We start from the raw sequence: 25,593 nt of genomic DNA, 5'->3' as shown, positions 1-25,593 counted from the left end.
ACTAACTGTCCAGTTAATCCTAACTTTTTAATCCTTTCAACACCACCAAACCATGCACATTCACTTCCTTGAATAAAGTTTTCCTTTCATGCAAATCTTGATATAATTCTGTTCTTGTGGTCTTTTTATTCATCGGAGAGAAAAGATTCCTATGGGATTTAAAATGAGTGAAAAACGTTTTTGACCTCCTGTTCTTCCTTGATAGATCTGTGCCAAACTTCCCATGTGATACCCAAATCGCAAAAATCTTTTTTGGGAGGGTGGAGGAGGGTGCGTTGGAGTTTTGTGCAGATTCGGCAAACGGTGCCATATTATTCTTAAAAAACTAAAAAAAGAATTGCAATGGAAACTCTGACCTAACAATAACTACACAGTCGATTTTGTAAACTATGCAAATTTATATGTAGCTGTCGAAAAAACTTCTTAAAAGATATTTTATTAAATATTGAATTGAATGAAGTTGGAGTGCAAAATATAATTTTGATTGTTTTGCCTGTAGGCTGTCCATTGATCGAACATATTTAGGTGCCTCAGAAGTGATTATTAGAAGAGGCCTTTGAAGACCAGTGTCACTCCATGCTCCGCTCATTGGCTCCTTAATTTTATAAGAAAAAAAACGATCACTCCCTTTTCCCAAAGTTGCTACCACCCTGAAATATTTACTCTCTTCAATGAATGCAAACTTGATTTCCTACTACCTGATTTTGGTACATTTGGTTACTTTGTATTAATCTGGTTAATGTAGTTTTATTGAAATTAGTTATAATTATCTTATCTGGCTGTTATAATTTTAGGCTGATATATATATATATATATATATACATATATATTTTTTTAGGTCTTGACTAGGCAGCGCTTGTGCTGTTTCTTCGAGACATACTGTATTCAGGATAAGGGCATGAAGCTCAGCCTACTTTTCGCCCATCTTTCGAATTGGTTCCCGTCCCCGTCCTTCGTAAATGGTGGCTTTTCGTTGGTCAATAGGCTTAGTAGTCCCTCCTTAGGACTGCCTTTTCTCTTCTTGTAACCTCCCATGAGGACACCCCTGTTACATGTGTTGTTACTCGGTATGCTTTAATTACAGCCACTGAGCACTATTTTCTAAAAGGGCTTTCTCCAGCCTGCTGTTCTGCAATGTTTAAAAAAAATAAAATTAAAAAAATGTAAATAGTGCTCAGCATAAATAATGGTGGCCGCTCTTTCTTTTTGTTCCTTGCATTCGGAAAACAAAGCTGCATGCCTTCTTTTTAAATTTAAGGTTAAAATATCTTAAGCTAAAACGCAGGTGCCGCGATTCCTTCAAAAGTAAAGAAATAGAAAAAAAATAGCAATCGTGGCACCGGCACTAAGCTTAAGATGTTCAAAGCCTAAGAGCAGGTGCCGCCATTGTAGCAAAAGTAAACAAATTTGGAAAAAAAAAAAAAGTGTACGGCTGCCATTTTGTTTTCTATTTGCTTACTTTTGCTACAAATGCAGCACCTGTGCTTTGGTTTTAAACATCTTAAGCTAAAGCACAGGTGCTGCGATTGGTTAAAAAGTAAAGAAATAGGAAAAACAAGTGTTTTTCTATTGCTTTACTTTTGAAGCAATCGCGGCACCCGCACTTTAGCTTACGATGTTTACAGCTAAAGCGTGAGTGCTACAAAGATCTGGCATTTGCAAGACTTTGACTTATTGGCATTGTAAATTACTATGACTTTTATTTATGTGTTTAGAAAACCTGCCAGCAGTGTTTATGCACCGCTAGCAGTTTTTCAAAACACATAAATAAAAGGCATTATGATTTACAATGCCAATAGCTCAAACTCTTGCAAATGCGAGACCTATTACATTGTAAATGCTTGTTTTATTTAGAGGGTGCTCTGACACACATGGCCTGGTCCGTATTTTGAAGCACACAAATAAAAAGAACTAATTATTCTAGATTTTATGAAGGAAATGTCAAATATTAATTTCCATTGATGCACTCGTGTCACTAACTGAAGACACATATCTTTATGGATTTTCTATTTGTGTGAATGTTGTAAGGCACATGAACCTAAAATTCTGATTAATGCAAGGGCCGGTCACAATGCCTGTGCAGATCTGGGAGAGCGGCGGAGGATCTCACAAGACTCTGAAAAGTACGGCCAAAAAGGAGCAACTGATCAATAAGATGTCTGACTCTGGCAGTGGTGGTTTTAGGATAGGGAGATCAAAGGCCTGGGTGGCTTCTAGTTCACAATATGGACTTCTCCTGGATACAGGATCTTGCATGCTCAAAACGTTGTAGTTGAAGACTAAAAAAAATGCTTGTAACAGGCCAGAGTGTCAAGAATGTAAAAATTCGTACCAATTTAATCAAAAATAAAATGTTCACATAGTTTACTTTTTTCTTCATGTAGCTTGATCAAATGTTGTCTAAATAGAAAACAATGTGTACTGCGAAGAGGTGCAACGCAATAGGAAACAAAAGGAAAGTCTTTTACGACTGTTCAAACCTAAAGGTGGCAGATGTTCATGCATTCAACTAATTCTTACAGTCTAAGACAAATTGTATACACAGACCAAACTAAGATGAACAGAAACAAAATCCATGGAATAGAAAGACCATGCCTTGTGAATTACACATAGTGGTCCCAGCAGCCTGCTTCAAACTCACCTTGTGGGGGGCGTGGTCTGGCCACGCAGGAAGATGGCCGCCTGTTAGAGGAGCTCCGCCGAGGGATGGACCCCTGACGAGCTTATCTGCCCTACCTGCTCGAGTGGGTCATCTCTTTGCTGACGAAAATGCTCCAGAGGCCATGAGGGTTGCTGCGGTGGTCTCTTCTCTCGTCCAGCTGCTCCTGCCTTTCCTGTAGCGGAGTGACGGTGAGGCGGCCGGCTCCTACAGTGCACGCCACGGCATTCGCGCGCTCCTGGGGCCGCGCCTCTCGTCAGCGAAGGCGGCGCCCTCACTACCACAGGGCCGCGCCTCCTCAGCTTCTAGGCCGCGCCTCCTCAGACGATGGGGGCGCGCTTCATTACGGCTGCAGGCTGCCTTCTTGACTTGTATTGCTTCTGTTGCCAGTAGCAGCGCCCTCCTCAGGCTCATTTCGTAATGGTTTTCCTCACAGCTGCTAGTGCCACATTTTGTTTGGAAAGGGCATTATAAAACGAACGAGGGGAACACTGAAAGACTGGCACACCTGTTGTCCCACTGGAGCGCTTATTTTCGTCAACTGTGCATGTATGCCCAGGTGCAATAACATTACTGGCAGGGCTAAAGTCGCTTGCACCATTATTTAATGATATCTGCCATTATATGCAGCAGCAGACTATGACTGGCATTTGAATGGACAACAACAACGGTACTGGCAGATACAATTGCAGGAGTACTGGTCCCTTTTTTCTCCTTGACTCTAACCACATGGCTTTGCAACAATCAGGTTTACATACATCCAAACTGGAGTACAGTAAATATACCACTTTTATTTAACAGCTTTGTGTGCCATATGCAACATTTGGGTCAGAGTTACTTGACCCTATTGGTTTTGTCACTTCTCTTCAATATTATGCTGTCACATGAAAAGTCAATACTGAAGGGACTGGCAGATTCACTTACAGGAGTACTGATTCATTTGTCTCCTTGACTTTAATTACCTGGCTTTGGCACCTTTCTTTAGCCGCTTTATGTGGCGTATCTGTCATTTGGGTCAGAGTTACTTGACTCTTTAATTCTTTAGCCTGTTCTCCTATTCTTTCACTTTGCCAGTTACGCAGGAGGCAAGGAGTGAACGGGAAAAGGGCTGAATTTCCATTCACCACCGCCACTACATGTTATGAGCTCCTGTGACTTCTTTTTCTGGTTTTGCGCACCATTGGATGAATATTGCCTCACCTTATTCACCTGCTTTTCCTCATCTGGCGCAGAAGGCATGTTACTATTGCATTGAACCTGTTTCATATTGTACTGCTTGCTATTTTGTGGTAATGCTATAGCGACCCCTCAATTTGATGCATTTTTGATATGTTACATATGTTGGTCACTACCTTATTACATATCCTTTTTTGCATTTGATAATTTGATGTACCCTTGGTTTCATCATTGCTTCACATTCCAATACCTTATCAATACGCTTTTGTAGACCACCTCTCCAACAGTGCGCTACAATGTCCAATAATAGAAATGGGGGTCGTGGTCCTAAACCGCCACTTTTTACTGAAGTGGTGAAACAACATTCTAACATACCAGTGAAAGGCAATGGCTCCGCATTCTCCCCCTCCTCGCAAGCTGCGTCATCTCAAAGTGACAAGTCTCTGTCAGATACTATGCAATGTATCCTGCTAGAACTATCTGGTGTTAATCGCAGATTGGAGGGGCTGGACATTACCATGACGTCTTTGGCTACAGAGACTAAGTCCATTCGTGCTGAACTTACTACCTTCCACACACGGATTGATGCTATTGACTCTAAGATATCGGATATGGAAACCCGACTGGATAATGTCCAAGGCTCAGATCAAGATCTTTTATTCTTGCATAGTAAAATTATTGATTTGGAGGATCGTAGTCGTCGAGACAATATTCGATTTTTTGGATTTCCGGAAACCATTGAAAAGCAAGACATGAAGCTTTTTCTTTATGAGACTCTTCCTGCGCTGACTGGTATTTCTTTTACTCCTCCTCTTGAAATACAACGTGCTCATAGGCTGGGCCCTCCACGTACTGACGCTTCAGCCCGACCTAGACCAATTATTGCTTGCTTTCTTCGACATGAGCACACTCGACAGATCTTGTCAATGGCTCGTTCGCATGGCCCCTTCTTATTTCAAGGTCATACTATCCATGTGGCGGCAGACTTCTCCAAAGAGACTAATGAAAGACGAAAGGCGTTCCTCTCTTTCCGACCTCAGCTGCGCCGAATGGACATTAAGTATGGATTATTCGAACCCGCACGGTTTCGCATAACCAGAAATGGAGAATACAAAGACTTTTATGATCCTGCTCTTCAGCAATTTTTGGATACCATCGCGTCTGATAATATGGACACCCAATCTTCCTCCTGTGCTCAGACTTCTCAGTCCAAGGCGTCATCTGCACGTCTTCCAGAGTCTCCTTCGAAATTCTCTAATGACCCTCGGCAACGTGGCAGAGATATTACACGTTTGCCTCGTTCTCAGGATGATAAGGCCTCAGCACTGCATTCAGTTTCCTCCCTTACTAACATGCCGCAAAGGGACAAATCTAGGTCCCCTCTCAAGCAGCCTTCAGATGCTGACTGATTTTTCTGCTTTATTGTATTTTTGCTATTCTCTAGATCAGGATAATTCCTGTTATTTGTGATGCTTTAACTGTTTACTTAGTTACCTGCGGATTTCTAGTATTAGAAACTATGAGCACTGTGGCATTCTATTTTACTTTGTGCTCTTGTTATCTTGTGACTTTTCAAATATTTAATATTTCTTAATTGGTTTTTTAGGAATGTGTATGCATTTTAGACCTTTCTCTTTATATGCTGCATGAGTATTATCTATTACCTGTGGGGCTCTTTTCTTGTTCATTTCCTTTGCCATGTTGTGGTTACTGTGATCCTGCTTCACACTGTTCACTCTCTTTATCAGACACTCTGTTTTTGACATAATGTATTTTTCTTATATTGTTTTACTCACTTAATCTACACTGTCTCTACTTATATTTCCATGTTTCATTATATGTACTTTTACTCTTTTGTTTCCTACGTCTCTCTCTTTTCTCCATTTGATTTTATTGGCTCTGCTCTTTTCCATCTATTATTTTCTATGCTTCATTAACTATTCCTTATCCGTTTCTTTTATTGCATAATATGGGGGTTCCTTTATTTACTTTGCTTCCTTTAATTTTCTTTTCCTTTTTCTTCTCGTCATTATTTATTGTATGGTAATTTCACCACACATTTAATCATTCTCTTTATTCATTGTTTGCTTTTCTGTTTTCTTGGTTCTTTCACCTTTCCTGTGGTGGTCCTTTACCAATGCATTCCTTCCCTATGATATTGTACTTGTTATTCAACATGGAGTTATTCATCTTTTTCAGTGGTCGCTCCGTTTTGGATTCTTTCATATGTTTCTTGAAATAGGTTCTAGTATTTTCTTATGCTTTTATTTTCATGCATTATTATCTGTACTTTCTATTCTCTTTTCTACCCCCTTTCTTCTAATGGTGCTGCATTTCTCTATTCCCCTTATTTAACTTTCATACTTCTTTCATTCTATCTTTTGCATCTCTTTCCTTTCTTTCATTATGCAATATGTCTCGCTTTTATTCCATTTCCCTTGTTTTTTATTTTTCTCCTCCTGTTATTCTCTTATTGTATGATTCTTCTATCATGCTTTTTCCATTATACTGCATGTATTTCATGTTAATGATATATGGTTTTCCATATTTTTCTTGTTGTAACCATGCTCTACATTCGTTTTACAGACTCAGTTTATTTCTTGCTCCCAGCACCCCCATTCTTCTTCTTTGCTCGGAGGGGGTCCGGCCTCCCTTGGTGCTGCTGTAGGTGCACCCAGACCCGCCGTTAACAGTCTAGGTTTCTTTTTACTTTTCTTTCTCTTTTTGTTCTCCTTTTGCACCTTTAATACTTTTTCTCTCTCTATTCATATTTCCTGTGTTTCTTCCACTCTTCACTCTGCATTTATAATCTACTTTCCTCTCTTCTTTTCCTTCTTTCTTCTTTCTCCTTCCCCAGAGTAACAAACTTTTTCTCCTACATCTATTTATTTATTTTCTCTTTTCCTTTTTTATCCTCTTGTTCAACTTTACTGTCATGTCTTCTACCCATCCGTTGTCGGTGATATCCTGGAATGTCCATGGCCTCACCCATTATATTAAGCGAAAGAAGGTTCTTTCTTATTTGCATTCTAAACATGTAGACGTTGCTTTACTACAGGAAACCCATTTGGACGATTTCGAATCTAATAAACTCAGCAGGGACTGGGTTGGTAAAGTCATTCATAGCAGTGTCTCTAAACTGGACCCCACTAATCCCAACCCTGTTTGTAAATGTGGGGTTGCTATCCTCTTTCGAAAGTCACTTCCTTTTACGATTATCAAGACGTGGACTGACCCGGATGGCCGATATGTCTTTGTTAAGTTGAAACTTGGAAATTCTTTCATATGTCTTGGCTCTGTCTACGCTCCATTAGGTTCCAAAAAGCAATTTTTCCTTCGACTCAATCGCCTCCTTACAGAAATAAATGCCACCCAATTTCTCATTGGAGGTGACTGGAACTTGGCTCCAGACCCTGCCCTTGACAGAACAGGTTGCCTTGATATCGTCAATGCATCAGATAGAGCCATTTTGCGTGACATTCTTTCTGACAATGGGCTTGTTGATCATTGGAGACTCAGTCACCCTCAAGATAAAGAATATACATTCTTTTCTTCTACTCATGGTACCTTCTCCCGTCTTGATTACTTTCTTCTCTCCCAACATACTGTCCGGCTAGTTACAGAATCGAAAATCCTAGAAGCAGCCATTTCTGATCACTCCCCTATTTTCTTGTCTCTTGATTTAGGTCTCTCCAATCCAGGGCGCAAGTCCTGGCGTCTAAACATCAATAAATATAAAACACCAACAGGTAAACTTCTTTTACAGTCACACATGCGAGACTACCTTTTGATTAATGAGGACTCAATTTCCTCTAAACGAACGGTATGGGCAGCTGCTAAGGCAACTATCAGAGGCCAACTTATGCGGGACGCTGCTCTATATAATAATAAAAACGCTGCCAAACAGGCTGATCTGGAAAAAGACATTTGCCGACTTTCTCAATTATATCTTTCAAAACCAACCCTTCAAAATCGTAAATTATTGGAGCAGGCACGCATGTCTCTCAACAGCCTTTTTACTTCTAAGGCTGAATATGCCTTACAAAAGATGAAAGGGCGTCACTATGAGCAGGGTGAAAAAGCTGGTCGGCTGCTGGCTGCGCAACTACGCCAGAGGGAGGCTGCTATGGCAATTCCCGCAATTAAATCAAGTTCTGGTACTATGCTTACTCGACCGCAAGATATTGTTGATGAATTTGCTTCCTTTTACAGATCTCTCTATTCACCAAGCACTCACATAGACACTTCAGAGATGTCAACATTTTTGGATACGATACATCTTCCCCGTCTCTCTGATGATGGTAGAGCTCTGCTTGATGGAGCTATTACGAAGGAGGAAATTTCCTCGGCTATTGCTGCCTTGCCCTACCATAAAGCACCGGGCGAGGATGGTTTCCCCCCCGAATTCTTTAAATGGACTGGTCAGAGTATGGTTGATACTCTCCATGCCGCATTTGCAGAGGCCACGGAGGAATCTTCTCTTGGTTCTATTTCCAACAAGGCCATCATAGCTGTTTTACCAAAACCTGGTAAAGACCCTTTGCTATGTGGTAGCTACCGCCCCATATCCCTTTTAAACTCTGATGTTAAGATTCTTGCAAGTATCCTCGCCTCCCGTCTTCGTAAGGTTTTACCTTCTTTAATACATAACTCACAGGTAGGCTTTGTTCCTGGTCGTTCATCTCGAAATCATCTGCGTACTCTCTCTCATGCTTTATGGTCAGCCAAAAATCTTGCTGACGGAGCCCTACTCCTTTCTCTGGATGCTGAAAAAGCTTTCGACCGTATTGAGTGGGAGTATCTTTTTGCCATAATGCAACGATTTGGTTTGGGTGACCAATTTGTAGCTAAAGTACGTCTATTATATGATAGTCCTTCAGCCCAAGTTAACTGTGGCGGTTTTCTTTCTGCTCCATTTCCAATCAGACGGGGAACCCGTCAAGGTTGTCCTCTTTCCCCTCTTCTTTTTCTTTTGGCAATGGAACCTTTGGCTGCTGCAATCCGTCAGTCATCCGCAGTGGTTGGAGTTCCTCTTCCAATAGGCCATTCAAAAATTTATTTATACGCGGATGATATTCTTCTCACACTTACCGATCTTCCCCGCTCTCTCCCAACTCTCCTTCGTATCATAAATAATTTCTCTTCTTTTTCCGGTTATAAGATTAACTGGGATAAGAGTGAAGCATTGCCCATGTCCATTGGTACTACAAAAGCTGCAATTTCTGGTTTTCCATTTCACTGGCAATCTTCCCGCCTTAAATATTTAGGAGTGCTGATTAACAGAGGTCTGGATAATATAGTTATGGACAATTTAACACCGTTGATTGCACAAATGCAAAGAGATTTCGATAAATGGAAAGCCCTTGGTCTATCTCTTTGGGGGCGAGTTCAGGCGGTTAAGATGGTCACCCTACCGCGATTTCTTTATGTTCTAGGTATGCTCCCTCTAACCATTCCCCTGACTATTCTTCGGTCCATTGACTCCAAAGTTAAACTTTTTATTTGGGGTACGGCCAAACCGCGTCTTTCCTGGGCCAAATTAAAATCTCACCAATTGTACGGCGGCTTGGGTCTTCCCTCTATTGAGCATTACTCACTCGCCCTCCATCTTTCACAACTTTCCTTCTTTTTGCCCAAGTCTAAAGACATACCTCAATGGGTCCCACTCGAACGTCACTTATTATCCTCGAATCTTGGCTTGTCCCTTTTATATGGTAGGGGTTCCAGTTCTTCTGACCCCAAAAATCCTATCTTATCTACTATGTATAAATCTTGGCAAAGAGGTCATCGTTTACTTAATTCTAATCCGCGGCTTCATGTTAAAGCTCCTCTATGGTCCAACTCGGCTATTCGTGTTCATGGTCGCATGCTCTCATGGCCTCTGTGGCAGGAGGCTGGTGTTCACTCTTTGGAACAATTGTTCCATGACAACAATTTTAAATCTTTCTCTCAAATCAGTGACGAATTCCAATTGCCTTCCACACACTCCCATCAATATACTCAACTTCAACAAGCCATCACTAAACATTTAGGTTCTCCACCTGAATTGCTGGAGACATCTCCTATTCTGTCTTATTTACATTTGTGGGGTAATCTTAAAGGTGTGACTTCTGGTCTTTATAAAACTTTCCTTCATCCTCTCTTTTCGCAACCTCTTTCGAAAGCTCTTCAATTAAAATGGCAAGCTCGCTTATCAGTTACATATTCCATTGCTCAATGGGATCAAATCCTCGAAGGTTTACATAAGGGTGTCCGAGAGGCTCGTCTCAAATTCTGCATTTTCAAAATCCTCCATGAATGGCACTGGTCTCCATATAAACTACATCATGCTAAATTGTTAACACATTCTTTGTGCTGGAGATGTTCTGCTTCTGGTTGTGATATTACACACATTATTTGTGAATGCCCCCGTACTAGATCATTTTGGCTTTTTATAAGACAGACTTTGGCATCTACTATGTCATTACCATTACCCTTTACTTCTGCAACTATTATCTTACATGATTTTCGAGGTCTCCCGACATTATCTAAACCACAGACTCGTCTTCTTCATACTGCTTTGGCTACGGCCAAAATCTGTATATTGCGTCATTGGAAGTCCTCTTTATCTCCTTCTCAAGAAGAATGGCTGGTGGCTATGGTACAAACGGCCTCTTATGAACGTGTAATTTATAATTTGCAAGATCAGGCTACTGTTTTTCTTCAAACATGGTCCCCATTCCTGGAAGCCACGGTGGTTGGTGACCCTGTCTCCACTCCTTCCTCTCCAACGTCTGTTATCCCTTCTTAATTATTTTTATTTTGTATTTGTATACTCTTCCTGAGATTTTTTCTGCTCATTAATTCTTTTCATGTGCCTCGGCCTCATCGCATTTTCTCCTTTCCCTTGTTACTCTGGGGGGGTTTTTCTTTTCTTTTCTTTTCTTTTCTTCGTTTTCTTTCTTTCTTTTCTTTTCACTTTTCCTTTCATTCTTTCGCTATCTTCTTCTCTAATATCCTTTACTTCATCATTTACAGAATATTTGCTATTTCTACCTCCCCACTTCCATTATATCTTATGCATAATCATATTATTTTCATACCTTTATTATGATTCATTTATCAATATCTTATTTTATTACCCATTTACAAATATACGTATTTCTGTATTTTCATCTAAAAGTTAATAAAAAATTTCAACACAAACTCACCTTGTGCACAAAAAAGGTTCTCCAGGAGTGGAACAACTTAACAACAAAACAGGTGGAGCCGAGCAGTTTCTTAAAAAATGCACAGAGTAATATTGTGTCCTATTCTACCGAAGGGAAACTGAAAATTCACATCAGATATTTAACCAAGCATTGGCAAAGCCAGTCGGTTTGGCCCTGACCACAAGTCTTCTTGAAATTTCGATGCTTGATTTATTTTAATCACTTTAAAAAAAAAAAAGAAATAAAAAAAAGAAGAAGAATTTACTGGGGAAGCTACCGGACCCTTGTCAAACAAAATAATAGTTAATCACAAATATTTTTTATCTGAAAAAAACACATATTTTTATACAAGTCCCTGGCACTTAAAAGAACTACTTTGTGAAAGGGCAGAATGCTATCACTCATCAATGGCTGATGAGGGGTGGCCCAATGCCTCTATCCTGCGTACTGTAGTAGGTGGGAGAAAATGTGATTGACTCAATAACAGACCAGTGAAAGAAGAGGAATGGGTCAAAGCCCCCATGGCGGCAGCCACCTACCTAAAGTGGTAGGACGGCCGCGGTTGGAGAGGGTGGTGTGTGGGGAGGGGAAAGGGTTAAATAAAATATACGTAAAAAAAAATTTTTTTTTTAAAGTGATTGAACAGTAGGAGTAGGATGGACAGTGAAGGGGAAGCGGACGCTAATCCTGGCTGTGGCTAGCTGACATCTATGTTTCCAGTACAATAGCATGTGTAATCACACTACTTTCCAAATCAGTTCTTATGCAGTTAGAGAATCTCAAATCTTTTCCTTCCCCCAAACAGGTGGCCATATCTAAACTACAAAGAAGACTTCTGAACCTGTTGCTGCTAATGTGTCAAGTGATGAAATCATTAAGCAAACAACCCTGCCAGGTGATGTATGTATGCTAATGTTTCATAAATACCACAATGCCTCATGACTTCTTGCTTAAGTAGATTTTGAAATGCATATGACACTCAGGATACATAAAGAGCCATCCGATGAGTTAATGGTCACCAAACAGACATATTCGGAACACGGAACAAGCAGTCAGACAAACTTCAAAAGATAAACACAATTAAGGAAAAATAGACCTTATTCCACTCCTGTTATCAATGTAAAACCATTTTTTGTGATCTACATCCTTAAAGAAAATCACAACGAGGGCTCTCAGAAAAGTCTATTTAAATTGAAGCAGAAATAATGGTCTGGTGATATCCACACCACATTCTGAACCTTCATTTTACCTTGTAGGCTCAGCAAAGAGACTTGTGGACACTTTTCCATCAGCAAAACTTTTGAAACAATAAATCATAAGAGAGCAAGAGTGGATACCTTCCTCCTGCAGATTCACCAACCTATGAAACAGCATCAGGCACAGCCACCATGGAGTGGCGGCAACCACGACTAGCACCATTGACAACATCAAAACCTTGTTTTCCCCCAGTGAACTTCTGTCTTTTTTTATCATATAACACAACTAATGATTTGGTGCAGCCCCTAAACCTGGTGTCAACTCCACTTTACACATCCTTCGACTGTGCACCAAAGGAGTTGGCCACAGGCCTGTGCCCAACCGACCACACAGTCAAACCCCGCTGCACATGGCCTTCTACCAACCAATTGAGACTCCCTCACTTTTAAAATGTTTTCATTTTTTTATTATCAATTTTTTGGCTTCTGAAAAATTTATTTTTCAATCAAGTCAAGTCAAGTCAAGGACATTTGCATCGCGCACAAATCACATCCGAAGAGTCTCATGGCGCTTAAGGTTTAATGCCCTCGCTGCAATGATTTTGAAGTCTTGCAGACTTGTGGAAGCCTGATGGGCCTGCTGTAAGGGGTTTGTACACCATGAGACTTATGTCTCCTCTAGATGGAAGGGCATTGTAAAAATACCTCGGAGCCCAAACTAAGGCCAGGTGTACATTTATGACAGCGCCTAGGGGGTCTCCCGAGGCGATTTTACTAAACTATTCTAAATATGAGAGGTCAGAGTGAGGAATCACCCAAGAATACGGTACTATGGCACCTGAAAAGGTCACATTTCACTCAGGACTTACCTACTTTTCGCATATTGATGGGGAAAACTCCAAAAGTACTATAAATTCTAGTTCTCAGATTTTGGCACAAGCATCATCTGGAGCCACCCACACAGCTGGAAAGATGGCGTAAGTGTCTTAATTGATGCTGGCAGCAGTGATGTTTGAGGGTTGGCTGTAGAGCGCGCTAACATTACTTTGGCCCTTGGTGTTCAGTTTGCACTCAGCTGTCCAAAATATGTTTGCACAACTAAAAGTATGTTTTGGCAAACATGGAGCTGATTAGTCAAAGGGGGGAAAAGTTGTAAATTTGAAGGAGTCCCTAAGGATGGTTTGTCATTAAGAATTCTGCTCCGGTTGTACAGTCAAAGAACTTGCAGGAGCATTGGGAAGCACATGATGCATGGGTTCATTAAGTGTTATTTGCAATATTGGTGGATTTTTCAACTGTTTGACCATACAGTCCCAACCCTTGGGCAAACACTAGCAGTACTGAAGCAGATCACGACACTTCATGGGAAAGCGTAAGCCTATGGGGTTCCCAGCATCAGGACATGTGTAGCACATGACAAAAGAGACGACAGGCACATGGTGGCCTATTTCTGACCTATCATGGGCAATATTTGACTTATGATGCCACTTGTGAGGCACATGATGATAGGTATGGGGCATAACCTGGCAGTGCATGATCACGCGGTGGCTGATGTTGGGCATGTGGCTGCCATCATATTGTATTTAATGATACATCTTGGAATAGTATGGCAATACTTGACCATAACCTAGCATTACCTGTGTATAAGCAGGTACTGGCAGGCAGTACATTAGGCACATAGTCACACTACTTGGGCATAGGATGGGCATATGCTGCCTTTGCCTGTATGAAAGAGTAGTCACTTCTTGTTCACGCTGGAACGTCATAGGATTAGGATGATAGCGTATTTGCTGCCAGTACAATTGAAGGAGTAGATGAAAAAGGAGGTGTTACGATGCAGGAGCATCTGAGAGAATATGTACCCACTAAATGTGGCCTGTAAGCAAAGGTTGCAGTCTGTAATAAGCTGTATACCCGTAGGTCATTTACTGTGCGACCAAAATGCATAGAACATGGGCTATAAGTGCACAGGCCATCCATGCCCTGAAGTTAGGACACTAAACAGCCACTGGGTTGGGAGTGAACAATCCTGAAACAACTCCTCCTTTGCAGCTGTTTTTTATTCCCGATGGCATCAGTGGGCTCACTTTGAACTGCTCTCTCCCTCGTGTATTTGTCCTATCCAAGGAAAACTGCAATAAAACTTGCATTTTCTCTGAACTGCTACATTATGACCATTACTGAAAGCAGCATGACTCATGTTTCAATCTTTACTTGTTAGATGTTGCCAGACCCAGTTCAGTGGGAGGAGGTAATCAGGGGGGAAGCACAGGGCAGACAGGGACACTGGGCTTTTGGGTCCCAATCGGGGTGAAGGAGTGTGTTTGCCCCTGGAGCCTTGGTGTCTACCTTACTGTGGCTCTACAAACTGGGCCAAATGCAATCCTTTCTGCACTGGACTCTCAGGGTAATGAGGGTGAGCAGTCACAGGCTTTTCAGAGAGGTAGCATGGAGGGCAAGAGCTCAAAGTTCAACCATCAACCAATGAACACAGTAATGTAATGTCCATCCCAGTGTACTTGTCTTTTATAAACTAGCATTTGCAATGCAATAGGTCACACATTTTCAAAAATTTGACCTATTGGTATTGTAAATAACAATGCCTTTTATTATTAAAGGATTTTTAAACACATAAATAAAAGGCATTGTCATTTACAATACCAGTAGGTCAAATGTTTGAAAATGCAAGACCTATTGCATGCAAATGCTTGTTATCCTTGGTTTCTTAAACCTTCCTTTTATTATATGTGCTTAATCTTCTCTTCTTACGTTTCTTCTCCGTCCTTTTTTCTCTCCTCCTGCTTGACTCCTTCCCCCATTTCTGCATTGTCACTTCCCCTCCTTTCTATCTACACCCACTTCAAGCCCCATTTTCTCAAAACCACCTCGCCTCTCTGTACCTGTCCCCTCCGATAATTCCTTCTACCTTACTCACCCTATCCAGCCCTACTTGTTTCTTAACATTCCTATTCAAAGTTATGACGGTTCAGAAGCAGTAACTTGTACAAACAAGCTATATGAGGGAGGAGGGTGGGGGACAAAGAACGGACAGCGGGAGGAGGGTGTTAAACAGAACATAACGCTGTAGGAGGGCAGATGGTGGTAAACAGAACGGACAGCGGGAGGAGGGCGTAGGGTTGGCAAAACAGAACAGACAGTGGGCAGAGGTTGAAGGGTTGGCAAAATAGAACAGACACCGTGAGAGTAAGAAGAGAGCCTACAGACTCACGCACTTAATAAGTGTGCATCACAAAAGTATAACGGGGTGGCAGGCACTCAACAGACAGACGCAATGAGCGCTGAAGGATAAATGAAAGTACAAGGTCTGTTCCTGGCGGAATCGAGTGGGACGCTGGATACAAGGGCCGGGGGACTAATAAATTAAACTGGAGTTGGTGCGACTGCGAATTGGGAAAAGTAGCACGTAACAAATAATTATCAAGTTACGTGTGCTTCGAGGCAGGGGTGGTGTGCTGAAGCGAGGAGAGGCTCCCCATGCAGCCATTATGAGCGTGCAAGTGACACAATAAAAACAAGAATGGTGAATCCGCAGTGTGCGAGGAAGCCAACCGGCCTCAGTAAAAAAAATTTTTTTTAAAAACAACAACATCGAGCACTATGTCCCTGAAGTGGACGCCGCGAAAAAGTGAGCACAGTGTCCCTAGCGGGCACCGCGCTCATTGTTGTAATAAAAAAATAAAAAAAACATACAAATCATTATTAGACAAACGTAACACAATGCTAAACCCAGAACCCACATACCAGTAATGGTAGACAAAAAAAATGCCGAGCCAGTAATTATAACCCAGACCATCTCGCGCTGCCAGTAAAAGATCCTGTCCCGGTGGGCAGGGCTAAAAGAGGACAGGGCGGTAACCAGGAGGGACTAAAATGCCTCAGTTACAATCAAAAGACACCGTTTACCATAACGAATGACGCAAACCAATCAAAATAACAGGCGGAGTCGAAACACCACTTCTGAAAGTGTATTGATTACAAGATGCCCTCGCAGAGCGACCAGCGCATGCGCTGCAACGCTAGGTGAGACCTAAAAAGCATGTACTCCAGGCACACAACAGAACTAAATACTACACAATTTTATTTTATGGTAGGCGAATACAGGCTTGTAATCATGACTGCATTCTTCAGAAGGTGCTAAACCTTCATGCTTCAGTATCCTCTACCCATCCCTGGGCAACCGTAGGAACTACAATCCCTTGTAACTGGTAGGAAAGGCATCAATTAAGCACAGGTGCAGATTACCAATGTAACCACCAGGCAGCTTAGAGCACAACCTAGTAACTTGCTCTTACCCTTGGTTTCTCTTGGTCAGAAAGTCCCAAGTCTCTGGATTCAGCTCCATGGCACTGGTCTGGTCTTGGTGAAGCCTTGTAATGCCTGAGCGCCTGTTCAAGTGGTGAGGCAGTGCAGCCAGCGACTGCCATCTTCGAGGTAATCTCACTTTGGTGCCAACACCATTGGGTGAAGGCAGCACAGTTGATCGGGGATCGCAGCACAGATCCTTCAGAAGTTGCACCTTCCCATGCTGATCAGGCGCATTGTCTCTCCTCCTTTAGGACCAAACACCTTCTCCACAGGCAGGCAAGTTTCAGGCTTACCCTCAGCTTCTTCAGCTAAAAATGCAGACTCTAAGTGATGTCCCTTCAACTCTGAGACTGTCTGTCAGGCAGACGCCAGCTCTGATTATACGGCAGCTTTGGGTACTCTGTGAAGCCTTCGATCTCTTAGACAAGAAGAACCTGCGACTGGAGCCAAGTAGTCTGTTTTGGATCCCAGTTTTATACACGTTACTCCAGACAGTGAATGTGGATCCAGTTGGGTCGGTTCTCTCTTTAAGTGTCCTTCTCAGGCTGCTCTCCAGACACAGCACCAACCCTCTTCTCCCTTTTCATCAATGGCCCAATAGACTCATTGATTGCTGGGAAGAACATTGATGCCACTAGGCTGGCGAAGCGCAAAATCCCAGCCCTGATATTTGCAAATGATATGCTCCTGCTTGCAAAAACCCCCATGGGAATCCAGAGGACCCTCAACAACTTCAGTGCCTTCTGCAAACATTGGGGACTGGAGATTAACCTCCAAAAAACAAAGTACATTGCGTTCAAGGTAGGCAATTCCACCCGCCCCAATCTTTGCCTGGATGGTAGACCCCCGGAGAGGGTAACCATCTTTGAGTATTTGGGGATGACGCTGACAGAAAGAATAGATTGTGGTGCCCAAATCAATAAAGCAGGACTGAAATTACCCAAAACAACGGGGGTATTTTAAAAACTATATAGGAGCTGCACTGAAAAATTGGTTAGCGGTGAAAATCTATAAAGTCCAGACTAGGAGTGCTGCTCTCTAAGGAGCAGAACTATGGGGACATTGTGCATCGGGCTTGTTAGTCTGTACTGAGAACTCATTTATCAGACTTCTCATGGGCCGCCCCACTAGTACACCCCTAACACCGCTCTGCTTGGATCTTGGGGTCAGACCCATTGCGGATGAAGTTGCTCTCAGACCTCTTCTCTATTGGTGCCGTCTTTGGAGCACCCCAGAACAAGCTGCATATAGGGACAAATTGATTGATGTTATGAGTCTGCGAGGTTCAGGGAAAATACCATGGTTGGTCCATGTTAAGAGTATTTGCGAGGGTTTGGGTAGGGGTAGTCTATGGAGTAAAGCAGGAGAAACCTCCCAAATAAGCTCTAGAAGGACCTTGGCAGAGAGCTCAAACTCAACGAGTTCGAAAGGAGGTACACTGTGGGCCGCCTAACTGCAGAATTCTTGGTAGCAAAAAATAGGTATAGTCTAGAACGGGTGCTGGGCGATATTCAGCCACTCCTCACTAAAAAGCTCTACTTGCAATTTAGATATGGAGTCCTCCTGCTATGTTCTTTTACTAACAAATGGGAGGGCGCCACCAATGGGGAGTGTCCGGCATGTAACACCTCTGACGAAATGGAACTTCACATGTTATTTGTTTGCAAGGGTTACAGGAGGGCGAGGTCACGTTGGTTACTCCAACTCTATAAGAACCCGGGGTGTAGACACTGTAGTGAAGTGTATAGGCTACTGAAATCCGACACACATACGGACATTGTCTTTTCCATTTCTCGTTTCTTATTCACCATGTGGTGCACCCGCAGAGCCATCCTAAAAAAAAATGGCCCACCAGAATGGCTCTTTAGAATTTGCATGATGTCCCCAACATTTTACTCCCCTGAACACAATTTAGACAAAATGTGGGATTGGTTAAACCAGAAACTGGAACAATGATTATTTTTATGTCAAATTTTAAATTGTGTACATTTTATGAATTCAATTTATTTTATAGGTTGTTTTTTAATGATGCTTTTATTGCCTTGTGTGCCGAAATAAAGTTTTATGAAATTAAATGATATTTCTCACAGCAGGCGGCACTGGGGCCATCTCCAAGCAGGAGCACCCACCACATGGACACAATAAAGTGTGAGTTCTCTGCACCCAGATGACATCAGCCTTTCTAAAGCAGTAATCAAGGACAAACAGAAGTGCAGGCCAGGCCTAGAGACTTCATCACCCTGAAAAACTGCAACTGCAGACCCACGCTCCACTAATTTCCAAATGGCAGTGCTCAAGAAGGACTTTCCCACCAAAGTCTTCATGGAATTTCTAAAGGTAGCCTTGTCTCCATACTCTGCACTTCGGTGTCTGAATCACCACCTTCCAAGTGACAAGAATGCGGGCAATACCCTTCCGTTGCCTGGGGAAGCGGTTATCAACCTCCATCTTGTGCCACACTAAACCAGGGGCATCCAAAATGTATCCCACTGGCTTCATTACCGACTCAAACACAAATAGGCTTACTCCCACACATGGGTGTGGCCTCGAGACAGAGAATAGGGTTAGAGAAAGGAATGGCAAGCAATTGATACCTATAATTTTTGGCATCGTAGTCACCATTGGCTCGCTTCAAATAAAGTTAAGCCTGGAAGCTGCCTGCAAACTTAAAAAAATATGATTTGGACCATCGGAGTGGTGCACAGCGCACAGACAATGGTCAAGCAGTGTGAACATCCTTTTCACACCCATCGGCCTGTGGCGTCCAGCAGGCACCTTAAACAATGCATACATTGAAGCGCCCAAGGTCATTGCCACATGCCAGGCCGCGCCCAGGGTATCCCATACACACAATGAACATATGCTCACCCAAGGACGCAAGCCATGTTAGTTGTATCTGAGTGGTACACAAATCGCCTGGCTGAAAGTTGTGCTTTGCATACCACCGAGACCCAGAACATATGGCAGCAGGCCAAAGGTTACAGGCCTTGCTTATAACACGTGCAATGCTTACACAGTTCAAAATCTGGCAGCCTCTATATAGTGTAAGCACGGGTAACACACAGACACAGTGTGTTCCCTGCACATATTCTTAACAGTGTTGCAGCAAGTGTGCCATTGCCATAATGCAAGTAAAGAAAATAACCCCCTCTCATTACTGGACAGTAAAAGACAGCCATATCTGGGGTGCAGTGGGAAAGGTATACCCCCAGGCCCCAGTGCCACTGCATCTACTTTTACTAATGACAGCTACACCCTAACAGGACATATTATTGGAAATAAGCAATACACACCGTTCAGGGCGCGTAAAAACCCACTCCGAGTCATCCACATTCACCAGGTTAAAAAACTGGAGACCATCTCAGTGGTGTGTGCTACCACAGCTGGAGCACTGTTTGTGCCCCTCAGCCACATCAGGGCAACAGGCGTTGCGGAGAGCATACGTTAAAGACACTTATATAAAACCTTTAGCACTCACTTGGACTAAAGATGACCCCAGTCATGCAAGCTTGGCCAAGTCAAAATAGCGCATTACCGCTGTTTCCAAACGATTTGAATAACTACTCTTAAGCGCTTGTCCTATGAATGCACTACTGTGCCCAACAAATAACTTTGTAGTCCTTTTTGAGTGTGGCCAGACCAGAAGGGCCCTGGTGCAGGCAATACAAACTGCCCACTTGACTGCTGCTGGGGTATTAATATACAGCAACTATCTGGGTTCAATGGGCCCCTCAAGTCACTGTGCCCCGGTTCCACTGCACCTGCTGTTCCAATGGTAGCTACTCCCCTGAGTCAGAACACTCATAATATTCCAAACAGTAGCATACTGTCTGGCCCATCAGTCAAGCATGCCATTTCCTCAATATATCATGAAACAGTATCTCTGCACAGTCATGCCACTGGAACAAACTAGGCTGCGTTATCTTCAGCGCAGCCTCATCATACTGACAAACAGCTCCATCAGCCCCAACGTTCTCCAAACTTTGCATCCCGAGCATGTGACCCGCCACCACAGACGGAAAAACAGGCGATGCGATAGGCATCCTGACACGCTCCGGCCTGCGCTCCAAAGCCCGGTGTCACCCCCCAGAAGAAGAACGTCCCAGTGAGTCATCTCCTAGTTCCAGTGAATGACACACTCATCCATCTCTGTGATGGGCGTCGGATCGCCCCTCCCCCTACCCCGAGCCATGGCCATTTGTTCACAGCCAGTTATCTCTGGCTCTCACAAGTGCCAAACAGGCCGGCGGCCTTAGAACCCCGATAAACTGGGACAGACCCCCCTTCCCCGTTGTCTGCATTCCAGCCCGGGCTCCTCAAGGCTGCGTCCTGCGCCCGGCTCCGCGCACAGTAAGGAAGTGTAAACATGAATGCAAAATGTATGTTTGCAGTTTTTTTTTTAAAGCGGGTAGATGGCATTGTAGCGCAGAATCATTTGTAGGCACTGGTTTCCCCAGCATGTTGAACCGACACCGGTTCCCAGGTACCAAGAGCAGTAGCGCGGGCCACCTTGTAAAAAAGTGATACTGCTGTAAAGTTCATGTGACAACTGTCGTGAAAAAGAGGGGGGTGGAACACAGTGAACCATACACCAATCAGCCTGTCAGACTGCACTCAAGCCTCAAGGTGCTCCGAAGTGCACGTGCTGGCCCAACTTGAACCTCCCATTCACGCGCGCTGGGCTGCGTGCATGCCTCGGAGGGACACAGGAGGAAGTGGGTCGTTTACACTGTAAAGAAGGTCGTACATCCTAAATGAGATGAGGGTCGCCTAGGCGATGTACTGCAGCGTGCGGCTGCCGTGGACTGCCCTCTTCCCGGGCAGGACGGCAGTAGACAGGGATAGCATTGCAACGAATAAAGGGCATATTATACATAGTATACTGCATCAACTTTCCAATCCCGACTCCAACGCCCCTCTCGCAACAAGGAAACGAGTAAAAATGAAGGTAGGAATAGCATTGCCAGATCCAGCACGCATTTCGCGATAGGATGCACACTTTACCCATTTCCGTCTGCAGGTGGTCAGTGCCTGTAGGATGACAGCAGTAGTAGGACCGGTACCTCCCGTTCATGCGCGCGCCGCCCCGCTCCCACACAGTGTGCCCCCTGCATCGTCCAGCCCAAAGTTACCCAGTCATTCATTCACCAGAAACGGGAACTTTCCGGCCGCCGAAAAACTTCCTGCAACGCGCCCACAGCCCGACCTCAACCCGCAGCGCTTTATCTGCCACAGAGAGGGCTGCCCCCACACAGCATGCTTCTAAAGAAGTTTCTATGGCCCCCTCCCCTCTCACCCCCACACAATAACCCTATTCATGCCTCCCCATTCAATTGCGAGCAGAGCACCGCTGCAACAGCACCAGCCCGCAAACAAAAGGAAGAGGAGGGAAGGGGGAAAGTATCGCAGCCACGGAAGAATGCAAAGTTACAACAGCTTACCCCGTAGAGGCGCCTCTCTTACAGGTCTGTGGAAAGTGGCAGCTGCTGTCCCGAAGTGCACATGCCATGAACACCGGAGGGTCTGTAAAGTGGACTCCGCACAGATGTTGCTGCTGCTGATGAGGTCTGTGCCCTTTCTAATGAGTTCCCTTTTAGTGCTGGACAAGTTCACAGACGTCCCTTTTGTCGTTTCCTGACAGGGACGGGAGAATCACTGAGGGGCAGTGGGTAGCTCTGAGCAGCACGGGACATACATCCGAAGCAAGCCGGGAGCGCACAGCGGCTCATTCAGAGCACTCACCCTACATGACTCGCTGGAATGCAGTCTACTCCCGGGCCGAACCACTTGCACAGGAACTCCGGGGAGCGGCGGACTGTACCACTGCCAGCCCCCACGGCGCCCTGGACGGTCTCCTGGCTGCGGCCGGCTCCTGTGTGCAGGGAGCGGCCGGCTGGTCCCCTGAGCGCCTGCTGGCGATTAGAGCTCTGATTGCTGAAGTGAAAAGAAAGCACTCGCTGCTCACATATGCAGACTCTAATTACATTTCTGGAAGCAATTACACCTTTTTCTTTTTTTTTTTTACCCACTTCAACTTTTTTTAGGATTGGGCATCATGTTACTTTTCAGCATTTGGCACTGGTCGTGCCCCCCCCAAGTTAAGCATGCCTTCCTCCTTTCATGCTGCATTTGTTTAATTCGAGACAGCTTTCGGACCCACCGCCTCGCATCTGATAAAGAGCACGTCCTGCAGCTGGACTGGGCGCTATGCGTTACATGTGGAAAACAATAGCAGCCTGAAGTGCTGCTTGCAGCACGTGGAAGTATTTTAAATTTCTGATGTGCAAAGGACATTTTACTTGCCGTTGTCGAGCTGTCTTTTTTTGTGTCCACGGCTCTGACTGAGCCTGCCCACTTCTCAATGGTCTATGATTTTGGAAATGTTTTATTGTGGTCAATTTGTTTATTTTGCAGAAACGACGCTTTAATGCTGACCACCAGGGAACATGTGTTTTTAATTCTAAACCACCGTATGCATTTGCATGCATAGGCACAGTAGTTTAGCTGGTAAATGCAAAGATACCATGCATGACATTTAAGGCAGTCTTGGCTTTTCAACCAACCGCACCTTGCATTCTGGGACTCGTAGTTTCACTTTTGTGATTCTGATTATGGGATTAAAAGCCTCGGCATGCAATATAGTGATGACTAAAAAGACACAGTGCTGGCTGGCGCGTCAAGCAAGAATTAGGCCACCGGCAATCGAAGCCTCCTGTTCCCCCTGTGTGTGGCCTGTGGGATGTAATTTCCTATCCATCACGAGAAGATCTAGAATGGCAAAACAATAGCGAGCAACTGGCCCCTGGCCTATGTGTGAGTAGAGTCTAGGCTACTCCAAGTGCAGTTCGACCTGCCCAACAATGTAGTGCCTTCAGCTGTTGTTTACAAATCCAGGAACTAGGTAACAGTACAGCTTCCTTCTTTCAAATGACCACCATTGCATGACGTGTCTCGTGCGCTCATGTTTGTAGGATACTTTATTATATTTGGGATAAAGTACTCCCTGTCGTACATTATAATGATGTGTCAATCCATAATGCACTTCATGACCATATAGCGGAACGAGGCCAAAGGCCAAGTTCTTTTATAAGGTAATGGAACTAAAAGGTGACTTACAATATACTTATAACGTATGGCTAGGGGGATTTTATCCCTTATAATTTGGGCTCCTGGTTTTATGGTATTTATTTTTGGGCCATTTCCTTCTGTATTTATCCATATTTACTTTGTTGGCCATTTTATCTGTATTTTTCCATATTTATTTTGGGTTTTTCGTATATATGAAGTTGTAAAACTGTACATTTCCGTATCTATTTAACTGATAGACGCGCACTCATACTATGATGTCTGTCGTTTTTTAGCTATTTAAGCTGCCACATATTACATGACAGTACATCCACTGGTAAATACTAGCATTATACCATAATGTATGTTGACATATTCTATTATTTAAAGAATTTTCATCTTATTTTTTAATTTCCCATGCTGCCAATCTGCTCAGCTGCTGGTCTATAATTCATGAAAGACTGCACGCAGAATGACTTAAAAGAATAACACTTTTCTGTATTTATCCACCTTAAGAAATAAATGTCTGCATTTATTTGTAAAAGTTTGAAAAAAAATCAGAAAACAGGGAGCCTTACTTATAATACAGGGTCACACCATCACGTTTACCGCAAACCACATAAATCCTTGGTATCTTGCTCTTTCATATGAAAGAGGTAGTTTGGTTTAAGATATGAAGAATAAATGTGGAATCCAGAGTACAATTAAACACATCAAAAAACAAGTAGCGATTTGATGCAAACGTATATTAGAATTAGTTTACTGTAAATTAGATTAAAGAAGAAGGTGTCGAGGCTCAGAATGTGTAAAAGCACAGCATTTTCCCTGAAATGGCCCTTGCTATGAAAATAATACATATGTTGCATTAAATACTCCTTCTACTGATCATTGTTTGGTTTAGAAACACAAAACATGCAAAGAAAGCCAATTTTCTTTGTTGCATTGTTTGAACTGCAGCTGTAATTATGCTCTGTGACTTTTTACTGTAACAGCTGACAGGAGACATTATGGTGTCAGAAGTCAACTGTAATAACTTATGACAGTTAACCAGCTACATCATTTTTTTATTGCAGGCGACTAAATCCATCCCAAGTAATCTGTAATACGGAGATCAGAGACAGGCTTTTATACAGGGATTGCAGGCTGCCATATATTGTGTTGTACTTGCATTTATATTATGTGTTATACCCCTATGAAAGTAGTTGAAGTTGCCTTAGCAAGTGGGTAGTTTGCTTCACTGTTGGGGAGAGCTTAGTAGGATAAGTATTTATTGAATTGTGGTTTGACCCGAGTGATGCTCTTGTCTACATTTCCTTTAAGGCAGAAAGAGGAGTGAGAGACATAATCCATGCAATTCACATGAATTCATTGTTGCGCCCGACTGAGCATGTCTATATGGGATCCACCCAAAAATGATGGAGGATCTGCCCATGATTTACTGTGGATCACAGCAGTCTTGTCAGATGCTCAATACATTTCCTAAGAGCGGTATGTGGGCTGGTTACAAAAAGCCATGCCTAACGTCACTGTGGAGCATGCAGACAAGTGTAAAAAATCAATACAAATGAGACAAACAAAAGGCACAAATAAATGAGGCTAAGGTATAATACCTAGCTCGAGCAAATAATATTCACCTTTGTGAAGTTAATCAAAGAGGGGTGAAGGCTAGACCCAAGGAACTACATCAGACGTGGAGCGCTGTTGTGCCCCAGTTCCAAGGAACACCATGAGTGCCCACAGTAGTGTTTCTATGGAGCCCACCCTGAAGCCGAGAAAGGAGGACACAAAGATTAGCACAGGTACCTCAGCAAAGAAACTGTGAGGTCCACCAGAAGGAGAGAAGGTGCAATACAAGGAATTCACAGCTATCTCACTTAAGGGTCTATGCTTTACCTCTCCGAGATTACTACTTACACTTTAGTAGAGGGTCTTTGGTGTACAATTCACACATGGTATACTCCCACTGCATCACCTCCATTGA

The 25,593-nt window shown here is 43.3% G+C and overlaps 1 protein-coding gene across 3 annotated transcripts in view; it reads right to left on the bottom strand.

Annotated features, from left to right (window-relative positions):
* RAI14 (retinoic acid induced 14) overlaps positions 1 to 22,316 on the bottom strand; it is a 450,945-nt gene extending 428,629 nt beyond the window's left edge. Inside the window, exon 1 of one of the 3 annotated variants that reach the window (XM_078674923.1) lies at positions 21,989 to 22,316. The gene's annotated coding sequence lies outside the window, so the exon portion shown is untranslated. The remainder of the gene's footprint in view (positions 1 to 21,988) is intronic. The other 2 variants (XM_078674924.1, XM_078674926.1) reach the window with 2 other exon arrangements.
* Between the last annotated feature and the right edge of the window lie 3,277 nt (positions 22,317 to 25,593).

Source organism: Lissotriton helveticus, chromosome 2_1, assembly GCF_964261635.1.
Source record: "Lissotriton helveticus chromosome 2_1, aLisHel1.1, whole genome shotgun sequence".
Taxonomy (NCBI): Eukaryota; Metazoa; Chordata; class Amphibia; order Caudata; family Salamandridae; genus Lissotriton; species Lissotriton helveticus.
The sequence above is the reverse complement of the archived record's forward strand: the minus strand, read 5'-3'. Positions and strand labels throughout refer to the sequence as shown.